Below are 13362 nucleotides of genomic sequence, written 5' to 3'. Positions count from 1 at the left end.
ACTGCAGTTAACCAGTCCCAGTTAAAATCTCCAAGTAGCACTATTTCCTTGTAGTCTAGTTGTTATAAAAGATTTGCTAGTGAAGACAAGGAGTCTTTGACAGCTGAGACCTAGCTTTAAAATCAGCAGGAGTAGCGATCTGACTACTACTACTGGGCGGACCAGGGTTAGGTTGTACATTTCCTGACAGTAATAACAACAACAAAAACCAGGCATCTTTTCCTCTTAAACGACACACATACATTATCATCTAATTTAGAAACACCGGAAAAGTCTGCGAGAGTGTGATTAGAGCTTAAGAAGCAGTCCTGAAGAACCATCATCGCAGGAAAACAAAAAAGACAAACATATTTTGTCGAGCAGATTGTCTGTGACAAGGCAACCGGTAATTGTTTGAGCAACACATCCGAACCTTTGCAGGGGATGCCCACTGCGGGTGGCAGAACAGACCTGAATCCAGTAGACTTCTCAGAATGACTAGAGATCTTCTCATAGTCCAAAATAGTTAACAGGCACAGCAGAATCCCGATATGGGCCATTTTCACAGACCAGCACACAGTATCCGCGATGTTCCTGGAGCAAAATCAGCACAGCAGCAAAGGACAGGCGAAAACAGCAGCGTGGAAGCCCTCCGGTCCCTCCGTGGTATCCCCGGGGTGAAAGCAGGCCTCTGCAACAGCAGAACCAGGACAGGTGGAAAGCAGGCCCCAGCGGTGGTAAAATTATCCTCCGTACAGCAGCACACGCCCGGTGGAAGCAGGCCAAGCCCGAAGCGTGGATCCACTCCGTCTCTCCGCGACGACTCCGGGGTAAACACCTCTCCAGTACAGCCGTATTCTACAGGTGGGAGCAGGCCTCCGTAGATCGCAGATCGCAGAATCGCAGGCAGCAACAGGTGGAGCCGCTCCGTCTCTTCGCGACGAGCAGGCCTCCGTAAATCGCAGATCGCATGCAGCAACAGGTGGAGCCGCACCGTCTCTTCGCGACGTCTCCGGAGGAAAAACACCTCAGTACAGCCGTACTCGACAGGTGGGAGTAGGCCTCGGCAGATCACAGACAACTAAAACTACTACTTGTATAAGCAGGGATGGCTAAAAGTTTGTAAGCAGGAGAGCTAGATGCTAACAGGTAGTGCGAGCCTGTAGAAATTGCGACTGCCTCCAATGACAGCGTAGGATCGACTGTTCTGCCAACGGTACATGGTGGGTTTCCCCTCCTCAGATGGGCAGGTCTGGTCCACTATAGGTCACAATGCCTGTAACTGTGAGGGACACAAACAGAACTGCTCAAAGCACAACTTCTACAAAATGATTAGAGTGAGAGTTAGTTTACTCACCCTTTTAAAGTGTCACACCGTGCAGTCCCTACACTGAAAGCAGACAAGGTTCCCCCCAGAGGGAGAGGAGAGGAACTTTAGTCAATTATATTGCCTACACAAGAAAACAATTGACAGAAAATAAAACTTTAAAAAAGCACTATAGGACAGTAGTCTTTTTAAAAAACAAACGCAACATAATAGTTGCCAGCTCAAACACCAATTCAAAATAACATTAAAAGAAGGTTAAAAACCAGGCTTTCTTTGACAGAGTAATAGATCCTCCTGGCTCAATCCAGGAGGGGAAACGCTCATACTCAGCTCTATGGATTAAACACAAAAACAGTTATACATAATAATAAAAGCTAGAAGAAAAAGTGAACAAATGTCCATTGCCAGTTTCCCGGGTTGCTCGGCTGGTTATGAGCACTTCTACACTCTGCAAAACACGTACAAGTTGCTTACAAACGATTACAACTTTGAGTAAAACACCATATTAAAAACACATTGCTTGTAACAGACCTGGTCTCGTGCTTTGAATGTCTGAAGAGTTTCCCTCCATGATTGGAAAACGTATCTTGCCCTCGCCCTGATCAAATCCAAACTGAACTGAGACACTTCCATAGGTTCATTGAAAATACCATAAAACCACCTTAAACCCGCGAGTCCTACCTTGAGGGAGATAACGGTGCGCGTGCAGCCAAGAGGAGAACGGTTTTCTGAATAATTCTGAACAAAACTTTTATAACTTACATTTGACAGGGCACCGGTCATGTCATCACGTCACGTGACAATGACGTCACACTCTCACACATATATAAAGAAGCAGCCTGTCACTTGAAGCTTCTAGAGATGGCAAATCCGGATCATTTTATGGACTCGGAGTCTTCTGAGTCAATCATTGAAGAGATCCGGATCATACGAGTCATTTGAGTCATTTGAGTCATATGAGTCAGCATGACCAAGACCGTAGAAATCCTACCGGTGAAACCGAAAAGTTGTTGCATTTAACCAGCATATTAAACTAACGTTACATTAACCTCCGCTACACAGTGTCTTTTGCTTTAATAAAACATGTGTGTGTGTGTGCATTTTTAAAAATAAGTGTTTTGCATTATATGTATATAGTTATTTTAATATGTTCCTGTACTTAAGCTAATTTTGCACAATTGTGTTTTCATTTAATAATAATAATAATAATAATAATAATAATAATAATAATAATAATAATAATAATAATAATAATTGTATAATTACATTTTATATATTCTAACTGTTTTGCAATTTTCTATCATTTGTTTCTTTTTGTGTGCCATGTTCAAAATAAACGAGTTTCCAAGTAAGATCCTTATTGGAAATGCAGATATTATTACAGGAGACTGTTGCACAACATGACCATTTTGTTAGAAGTCTACACTGAAACTTAATTTAGAGCCGGAAAAATCGCGGGATCCGTGAATCCAGGTCAATGATCGAGAGAGACCAGTAGCCTACGAGGACTCAGAGCCGTAACATATAGCAGGCAGCAGATCCAGAGATCCAGCAGACTCGTCCCCATGCACGAATCTACAGCAGACTCAGCCCCTCCTCCGGCTCGCACGGCTCCCGCGAGTCCCACGGCTCCCGCGAGTCCCACGGCTCCCTCGACGAGTCGCAGCAGACTCAGAGATTTGCGGACTCACGGCTCACTCACGGCTCACGGCTCACGGCTCACTCACGGCTCACGGCTCACTCACGGCTCCCGCGAGTCCAACGACTCACGGCTCACGGGACTCTCGCGGGAGCCGGAGGAGGGGCTGAATTTGCTGTTGATTCGTGCATGGCGACGAGTCTGCTGGATCTCTGGATACAACAACGTTGTAATGTGATTGTACACGTTATAAAGAGAGTAAAGAGTGACGCAATTTATAGTTTTAATTGTTACGTCACATCAGGTGTAGGACTCAAAGGACTCGGGTTAATCGAGAGGGAGACTCGTCACGACCGGCTCATTACTAGGATCCGGGTTAATGATCCGGATTAATCATGACTCGCCCATCTCTAGAAGCTTCACAATCTCCATCCCCCTATATCCAACGGTTCAGTGCAACTTTAACAGACAGAGACAGTGATATCATCATCATGCTGGTTTTCCTCTTCCTGTTGGGCCTGGCTCTGGGTGCTGTGTCTTCTTCAGATGACCCTCAAATGGAGCTACAACAAGACACCTGTCCCTCCTTCTGGTTCTCCTTCAACGGCCGCTGCTACAAGTACTTCAACACAGAGAGCACCTGGGCTGATGCAGAGCTCTACTGTGTGTCCCAGGGAGGCAACCTGGTGTCTATCCACAGTACAAAGGAAGAGGATTTTGTCAAATTCCTGATCAAAAGCTCTGACCCTGCTGAGGGATTGACATGGATCGGACTCTATGACATCGCCGAAGATGGATGTGGTCTGATGGGTGTGCAGCCAAGTATTTATTTTGGTATAGAGGACAACCAAACAACAGCGGACGAGGTGAAGACTGTGTACTCAACAACTGGAGGGGGAAGTGGAATGATGGGCCTTGTTCAGATACTTTTCCCTCAGTTTGTGCATCTCGCACAACTTGTCCTTAGCAGCTGAGATGTTACGTGTTCACCTGTTTTGTTAACATGACAACAATAAAGACACAGATGTACACTTGTATACAGGGTCGGCGTCATGGGGGGTCATTCGAGGGCCATGCCCCCCCAAATGAGTCACTGTTCCCCCCCCAACGCAGGGTGGGCAAGCCTTGCCACTTTGCCGTTTTTTTTTTTTTAATCATATAAGTGAAAACGTTTCCACTAAAGGTTTTTTGTGTGAAATACATCAGAAATAAAGAATACAAATATAAAACACAGCCTGAGGTGTGCTCACTGCTGCTCTCTGATTGGTGTGTTGCTTGACCAATGACCCCCGACTTTTGTTTTGTTATCATTACGTGGCTGTGTGTTTTAGATGAAAGCCGGTGGCAATCTGTTCATCTGTTACACTGATTATACAGTAAAGCCATCGAAAATAATATGATATACAGTACAGTACAAGTAGCCTACTTCTGGGTCTCTGTGTTTCATTCAAGCTCGGCTCTCTGTGTGTGTGGCACGATCGCATTTTGTGAGTGCGCGAGCGGTAACGTGGAATGTTGTTGTTAGCATCTGGTTAGCTGGCTATGCTAACAGATATAAAGAGCTGTTTCTACACCAAGGTGGAGGAGAGTCCTCTCCTGTCAGACTGAGAGGATCTTATAACGTCAGCTCAGTGAGGTAAGGACTCTCTCAGTGTTTAGATAGTTCACTTTAGTGTAAGTTATCTCAGTGGGTCTCAAACGGTTTGGTCACCATTTATGTAAACAAGTATTTGCGAGGAACACATGTATATGATCATTAGCCTATAGCCTAGTTATTAAAAAAATAAGAGAATAAATGAAAAACGGGTATGAAATACTATAGGACAGTAACACAAGAATACAGTTTAAAAGGGGAGTGATTAGTAAAATATCCATAAAGAAAAAGTAAATCTGTACAGTTCTGTTTCATATGGATGCTGAGAGATGTAGGCTATCCATAGATCTCTTCATTTTGCTCTCAAAGTGCACCAGATTGATGCATTTAACTTCAATATTTTAAAAATAATCTTCCCGGGGGAGCATGCCCCCAGACCCTCCTAGAGGAGGTTAGGTCCACCCCCCACCTAAAACATGTTCACATGGATAGGATACAAAATACATTTGCACACTTTTCATATGGTGGCCTATGTCCATATGTTTCTGTTTTGGTGGTTGTGCCACAACCGTGCATGTCTGCACAAGTCATAGGTGCGCTAGGAAATAGCACATACACCCCTGCAATGTGTGTGAAAGACAATAGACTTTACAGCATGTTTTTTTAAATTGAAGTTGCGTTGGTGTTTGTGTGTTGGTTGTTGACGGCAGTGTGTGCCCCCCCTTGGTAAATGATTGCCCCCCCATTCGATTTGTTCTAGAGCCGACCCTGCTTGTATATGTGTGTGAACAGAAGTCCTTTTGTCTAACCTTTATTTTCATGAATGTTACATATTCACACTGGTCGCTCCAGGGGTTAATCAAAGGAATTATTTCTACACCTTTTTAAAAATATCATAAATACATTTAGTAAATAATGATGATGCATTATTATTACATTTTGATCCACAGATTGTTGCCTTTGCTTATTATTCCTGGTATTCTACTTATTTGTTTGAACCACACACAGTTGTATATCATTCAATGATCACATGGATGTGGTCAGGTATTTAGGGCACCTGGTGTGTGGATGACCAACGGGCTGAACCTGCTCTTTTCTGTTGACCGTATAGTCCTGCTTTGGTTATTGTTTGTGTTATTTTATTCAAAACTTTTGCACAGATTTTATTTAGGAATGCTTCAAAGTGATGAGCCTAGTCTTGGCGACATGATTTATTGGGAAAAGTACCATCACTAATATTCAGGTTATGGGAACAACAGGTGTTTAATGGACAGGGACACTTATCATGTTTCTCTTTCACATGGACGTAAACGTACAAACCTAAAATGTACTCAACAGAACTATTTGCTGATAAACAAGACATTCATCCTCTGTTTTAACGAAAGGAGGGCTTGAGTTATCAGATATAGTTAAGATGACAGAGTATAGTAATATATATATATATATATATATATATATATATATATATATATATATATATAGCACTCTATTCACTGTAGTAAACATGCATCTCCTTTTACTCTTTTGAGCTACTCTATCAATCCCTGATGTACTGTACAGAGGACATCCTGGTCTTTCCAGTGATATGTCATTGGTTAAAATTGCATGCTGGGAAGTGCCTTTCTTTTCATCCAAAATGGCTGGCAAAACAACATTTTATAGAAGCAGGAGGAGAAGTCAAATATTGTTGAATAATTGTAATTTTTACCATGAAAATCATATATGTTGTTTATTAACATGTAAGGAACTTTATAATTAGTTCTAAAAGCAATTAAAGAATTCAAGTTTTCAAATAGCTCTTTTATAAATGTCCATTCTAGTGGACGTCAGGACCATCTTCATGGACTTTATGACTCAATATTGTTGCAGGAGACCGAACTGAAGCAGAAATGTTCTGTACCAGATAGTTAAGGGAGATTCAGATGTTGAGCTCGAAATGATGAGAGAGATGAGGATTTCACACCTGGGATAGAAGAGGGTCAAGAAGAAGGGGGGGGGGAAGATGCAGGAGGCTCCATGAGCGCACAGACACAGACAGAGAGACATATAGGGACGAGCTGGAAAGACATGGTCCTCTGTGGGCCAAGAGTAGCACGTATGTCTTATTGTTTTTATTTTAAGTGGAGCCACGAAAAATGAGAATTGCCTCAGGAATGCAAGCTTTGTTTCTATGAGCAAGATCAAATGGAGACCACATCCATAAAACTAGTCAAGATGACCCTACAGCCCGTGCCGACTGGAGTCAATTAGGTACTTTTCCCAGTACATTGACTACAAAGTCTTTGAAGATCTGGAAAGATTCACCAAAAACCAAACTAGTTTTGTATTGACCAAATAAACAGCAGTGTTCAGATCAATTACTTATTTATGTTTTAAATAAAGGTGAATGTATTATTGTATTAATATCACTCTATAACCATAAAACGTTACATAGTCTGTTAATTTTGGCTGTCTTTTCGATATGATCCCGTCATCCTCTACAGTGGACATACTGTAACATTTAAAAATAAAATAAAATAAAAGTCTAAATTGCAAGATGTTTTTTTAACCCTAAATAGGTAGGAAATCACACAAAAAAGGAAATTGGAAGACACTTTTTTTCCTCGGGTCCCAGGAGGATATAGCACTTTTCCACTCTCGTGACCCCTCAAATGACTTTGACATAAATCAAGCTGAACAGCAGGATACACACATTCATATAGTGCATGCACCTGCTAAGGGAGAAGAAGATTCACACTCACACTGATCGCCAGCTAATCAGGAGCAAGTTAGGGTTCATTATCTTTGTCTCTTAGAGTTCAGGAGAGCCCAACAATGATGGAAATGAAGACTGTCCACACCAACTACGGTTTTGATCACACATGGAATGATTTCTATTATTATTCTTATCACTCAGTTTGTGCATCTCGCATAGCTTGTGTTTGGCAACTGAGATATGACATCTTATTGAACCAGGCCACTGTTCAGCTGTTACTCTGTTAACTGCCTTTGGCCACAAGACACAGATGTACACTTACTGTGAATGAAAGTCCTTGTTGTGTTTGTGATATATGCAACATAATGGTTCACTTTATTAACAAGGAAACAATGCATTATTCATACACTTTGACGGTACATCTCCCCTTTGAAGCCAGTCTCCTTAACTGTTGCTGAACAGCAGACAGTACAGCCTCTAAGTTATAGAAAAGTGCTGAATGTTTCAAATGTAGCTTAGTAGTCATTTAGCATCTGGGTACAAGGCTTTGCTGGTGTGACATTAAAAAAATCAAAAGAGTCAGTCTGGATTGCAGAGTTTTTTTACACGAGGCACATCATTTCTCAAGTGCCATGTTTAGAGCTTTAGTAAAGTGCATTTTCAGAAGGAAATACTTGTGTGATTTGGAGCTACATGCTGTAATGTAAAAGTACCTGTTGTGCCTTGTGGCCACTGGAGGGCAGCAGAGGAGCAAGTCAGTGCGACGATCAGTTGTGAATGAAAAGAAACATGAGACACAAAGCAACAAGTCTCCCCTGAAATGAATACATTATGTTTTATACGATATATCCACACAAGCTTATGGTATTTTTTGCCTAATGTTCATCTTCATTTTGCACAAGCTGGGAATGATTTGTGGTAATGTGGTGTCTCAATTCTATGTTTACAAAGCTTTAGTGTGATGGGCAGCTTGGTCTTCACGTGCTAGAAAGCGTTTTAAAAACAGACCATTATCCCTCCCGACCAACATCTTCTGGAGATTGTAAAGAACATTTGTTTTGTCTGGCAATGTTTAGCAATGCCAACATTTGATTTAATATCATTTACTCCTTGTCAACAATGTAGAGAAGGTTTAGTGCGACATCTCCAGGTGAGCAGATAGTCTATTTTTGCTTATGTTAAGGTGTGGTTGTGTTTAGTGTTGCCAAGTTCAGTTGACCAATCATATATTAGGCCAACAGGGAAAACACCCTCTCTGATGCATATGTGGTAACTGTGGCTGGGGTCCCCTTTAAATAGCTGACAACAGCAACTCCAGTTGAGGGGATGGAGGAACCTGTGGACCCTCAATCTAAATCCAAAGTTGTTTTGCAGATGTTGGGGCTTCCCTTCACAAGGACAATAACAGAGGCATTCATAATCATGAACAAATAGAAAGCAGCTTTATTTCACAAATATATATGTTAAAATGTCAATGCTCAGCAGCTGTCAACGGGTAAAAAGGGTGAACATACTTTACACTATTACATGGTGGGTTTCCCCTCCTCAGATGGGCAGGTCTGGTCCACTAGGTCACAATGCCTGCTAACTGTGAGGGACACAAACAGAACTACTCAAAGCACAACTTCTACAAACAACCTGATCTCACCAGAATGCGTGACTCCACCACGACTCCTTAACACCGCATTGCGTGGTGGACTCACGAACTTTGTTACATTTACGTGTCTGCACCACGCAAACAACCCTAATGTAAAGTTAATGAGGCTCTTTTGTCGTGGTGCACACACGCATTTCTACAACGTCCTGCAGTGAGCTTTTATTATATAAAACGTTTTTTAAATCTACTTTATAGCTTGTAATAACTCACGGGAAGCTTATTTTATTTTATTTGTATTCATAATTTTATTTTTCGTCAGAATGTATTATGGTGCATTAGTTACGAATTTTTGTTGTCAAAAAACAGTGCATTGTGTGTAATACATTTGTGTTTATATATATCTATGATACACACCACAAACCCACTGAACAGATTACCCAAGATCCTCAGTTTGAAGCTCGTTGATTGGATGTTTATACTCGCAATGCATGTTGGGATATGATGTTAATGCGATATGATATCCGAAAACATTTTACAAAAACACATCTGCCGTGGTTCATTATTTATAGAGCCCTGATGAGAAGACTTATAGACAAACAGGAGAACTGCCGAAAAAACTGAATACGTGACTTGGATCATAAATATATCAGCCATTAAACAACATCTTACATTTCTTTTCACACAATACGTCTCCTTGCAGTACCAACACTAATTCGGCTGACTTTTATATTTGATCCAATTGGTAGATAGGCTGTATTTACACCATAAAGGTGCACAGCTGATATAAAGGGACACCTAGTGGTTAAAGCATGTTATTGAATTTCATTATTTTTATTATTAGATATGAATAGGATCCCTATAAAGTATATTAATTACTCGTTATTCTCTACTAATAGTTCATTAAAGACTGTATATAATGACTATTTTGCACATCCCTTTCAAGATTTCAAGATTTTCTAAGGTTTATTGACATATCATATAGGCCTACACAACTATGGTGTAGTTATGCATTGAATGAAAAACTTGGGTCGCAGGTTCCTCAATAGTGCATTACAAGACATCTATCAATATTTGTGCATACCTCCAGCAATGTTAACTATGTTGAAGCAATTATTTTAACTGATATTATACATAATGTATTATACTCTTATAAGATCTATGTAGATATTTCATCTCCGGCCTTGTCAGGTATTGAACAATCAATAAATAAAGAACACAGAATTGTTGAATATAAAACACAGAATTTGTGTGATTATACTAAATGATTTACAAATAAACACCACTGCATATTTAACTGTTACACATGCTGATGTAACGCAAATGTTCCAACTTGGGATCAATAAAGTATATCTTATCTTAAGCTGATCGATGGCTACTGCCATATTTGCAAAATGTGCCTCTGAACCTTGACAAGTGCATGTTTCAGGCTTATCAATTAATGTAATGTTATCAATTAACAACAGGGGTCACAAACATAAGACCAGCTGTTAAATAAAGCTCTTCTGACCTTAGCTGGCATGTGTGTATATATATTAATGCTGCCCATTATGGGCACAAGCAATTTTCACCCATTTATTAATTATATGTTTTAAATGTGAGTGTTTCCTATCCCCTAAACCTCCAGGGATGTACACATCCCTACACAAAACGTCTTTTAAAACTACAACTCCCAGTAGAGACGTGCCATAGATAGAGAACATGTTGCGAAACAGAATAGCCAGCATGTGTAGTTCTGGGGACGAGGTGGGGGAGGGGGGGGGGGGGGGGGGGGACGCGGTGGACCCGTTCAAATCCAGTTTTGGACAGTCTGCCGTGGTTCCATCCCATTTCAAGGGCTGTTCGAGGCTCGGCTTAACCCTCGGAGCACACTCTCCAATCACAGAGCTTGAGGACTATCACAGGGTTTGTCAAACAGAGCACATGGTGTAGTCCAAACGATAGCTGGGGATTCTGGGTAGTGTAGTGTCTTCTGCTATCCTTTACTCCGAAAAAATATTTGTTTTCTCCGAATCGAAGGGGAAAAATACAAAAGCATTGCACACAATTTAAAAACCAATCAATGTTGTGTAATTAACAAGGATAATCTGGTGTTTTTTAGGTCGATGAGTAGTGCAGATATCACTGTAAAATCAATCGACAGTAAGGGGAATACTTACTTCCGGGTGTACAATTCTCCGTTATCCAATGAGAATGGACGCTCACATTGCCTTTAAGGGCAGCCGACACAAACGAATGCCGTGCTTCCATGAGCGTCCATAGAAGCATATGGACATCCCGGAAAGCTGAAAAAGGACCTAAGGCCCCCCCCCCCCCCTTGCGTTGAAAATGGACGCTAAGGCCCCCCCCCCTTGCGTTGGCAAAAGCCGACACAGGGGACTTGACATAACGTCAACATAGGCCTGGGCCTCACCTGGGAGTGAGGATGTGTTGGATAAAGGACTGCTAAGACATGCCGCATCAAAAGAACACATTTCATGTGAGCGTTTGTGGAGAGAGAGACATATACGCGAGGAAACAAATAAGGAAATTAGAACTTTGGTGCAGATCAGCTGGCACGGAGCCGTTATTACGTGTCAGCTGTCGTTGATATTATAGCTTTTTTAACTGTCAACCAACTCCCTCTCAGAGGTGACTCGATTCACTCCACAGCATGTCCGAGTGCAGTGCATAGGAGAATAAACCATGCCCAAGGCGTGCTAAACAGCTCATCGTCTCCGTCTCTACTATTTCTCTCCGAGTGCAGCGATGAGGAAGCTGCCATCCGTAACCAGTGTGCCCTGCTCGTGATTTACCAGTGTCTGTGCTGCCACGCACACAATGTTTCAAAGTGGTTGCTATGTTGCCCTTTATTTGTGTATGTTTGCGATAAGTGTGCGTCTTTACGCAATGCTGTTGGCCTTGCTGTTTGATATTGTGCCGCAGGCCCGCAGCACGTGACGGTTTTGTGTGCCCTCCCATGAAAATCATATGCCCTCCGTTTAGATTTGTTCTGGCGCCGGGTCTGCTAATAATACAAAGTTATTATTAGTATGCTGTGTGTACCTTGTGTGCACCGCCTAGTGGTTAAAGCACGTTATTGAATTATTTTTGTTGAATAATGTTATTTTTGTTGAATAATGTTATTTGATGAACAAAATATTAAGAGTACATACTTTCATAGGGGGAAAGTAGAAGGTCAATGATATAAATATAGAATATAAAAAAATCAAGAAGATACTGTAAGTGATCTCTACAATAAAACTGTTTAGTGCACGATGTACAAAGATATTAATAGGAGGATGTGCAAAACAGACAAACTAATTAACCTATATTTAAACATTAAAGAATACTTTAGGTTAAGGTCTTCTTTCAAATAAGAAAAAAGCTTTCGGGGTATCTATCTACAGATAACTATTAAGCTTGACAAAGTACTTAACGTCTAAAATATTGCTTTCCTGCAATGTTAACTATGTTGAAGCACTTATTTTAACTGATATTATACATATGAATTATACTCTTATGTATGTAGATAGTATAAGAAATGTGCAGAATATGACAGTTTAATGGTGGAGGTATACACACATATTGATAGATGTCTTGTAATGCACTGTTGAGGAACCTGTGACCCAAGTTTTTCATTCATTGCATAACTACACCATAGTTGTATGATGTGTCAATAAACCTTAGAAAATCTTGAAATCTTGAAAGGGATGTGCAAAATAGCAATTATATACAGTTTTTAATTAACTATTAGTAGAGAATAACGAGTAATGAATATACTTTATAAGGATCTGCAGATAAATGTTTAGTCTTCTCAAGCACCAACTATCAAATATCTCTCCTGATTGTTGGCAATTGACAATCACCTTTCCTTGAATTTTACTCAGGTGTAACTAAAGTCTGTTTTAAGGGTTGTTTATATTTAACATCATTAATCAGAATCTGCAAAGTAACTAAAATAACTGTAGTGGACTAAAAATACCAGGTTAACCTCTGAATTGTAGTGGAGTAGAATTACAAAGTAACAATGAGCTGTCATGTGGGTATATATTAATGCTGCCCATTATGGATACAAGCGATTTTCACCCATTTAGTAATTACATGTTTTAAATGTGTACACACCAATGTGTTTCCTGTCGCCTAAACCTCAAGGGCTGTACACAGTTTAATACTGTCAACTTCTAATTTTGGGAAAAACGAAAACGTCTTTTAAAACTACAATTCCCAGTAGAGACGTGCCATAGAGAACATGTTGCAAAACACAATAGCCAGCATGTGTAGTTCTGGGGGGGCGTTCGAGTCCAGTTTTGAATAGTCAGCCGTGGTTTCGTTCCATTTCAAAGAGCTTGACGCTCGGCGTAACCTTGGCGCACTGCCACTCCAACATCAAATCCCAGAGCTTGAAGATTAATCACGGGGTTTGTCAACGGGACTGTAGTCCCAAACGATAGCTGGGGATTATGGGTAGTGTAGTGTCTTCGGCCATCCTAAACTGAATTTTTTTTCTGATAAAATATTGCATTAACAACACCACATCTGGCGTCACAAAGAT

General features: G+C 40.8%; 1 pseudogene; it reads left to right on the top strand.

Annotated features, from left to right (window-relative positions):
* The first annotated feature begins 3391 nt into the window (after positions 1 to 3391).
* LOC117538575 lies at positions 3392 to 3912 on the top strand (annotated as a pseudogene).
* The last annotated feature ends 9450 nt before the right edge of the window (positions 3913 to 13362 follow it).

The sequence above is a fragment of the Gymnodraco acuticeps genome, unplaced genomic scaffold, assembly GCF_902827175.1.
Source record: "Gymnodraco acuticeps unplaced genomic scaffold, fGymAcu1.1, whole genome shotgun sequence".
Classification (NCBI taxonomy): Eukaryota; Metazoa; Chordata; class Actinopteri; order Perciformes; family Bathydraconidae; genus Gymnodraco; species Gymnodraco acuticeps.
Note: the sequence above shows the minus strand (reverse complement) of the source record. Positions and strands in the feature narration are given on the sequence as shown.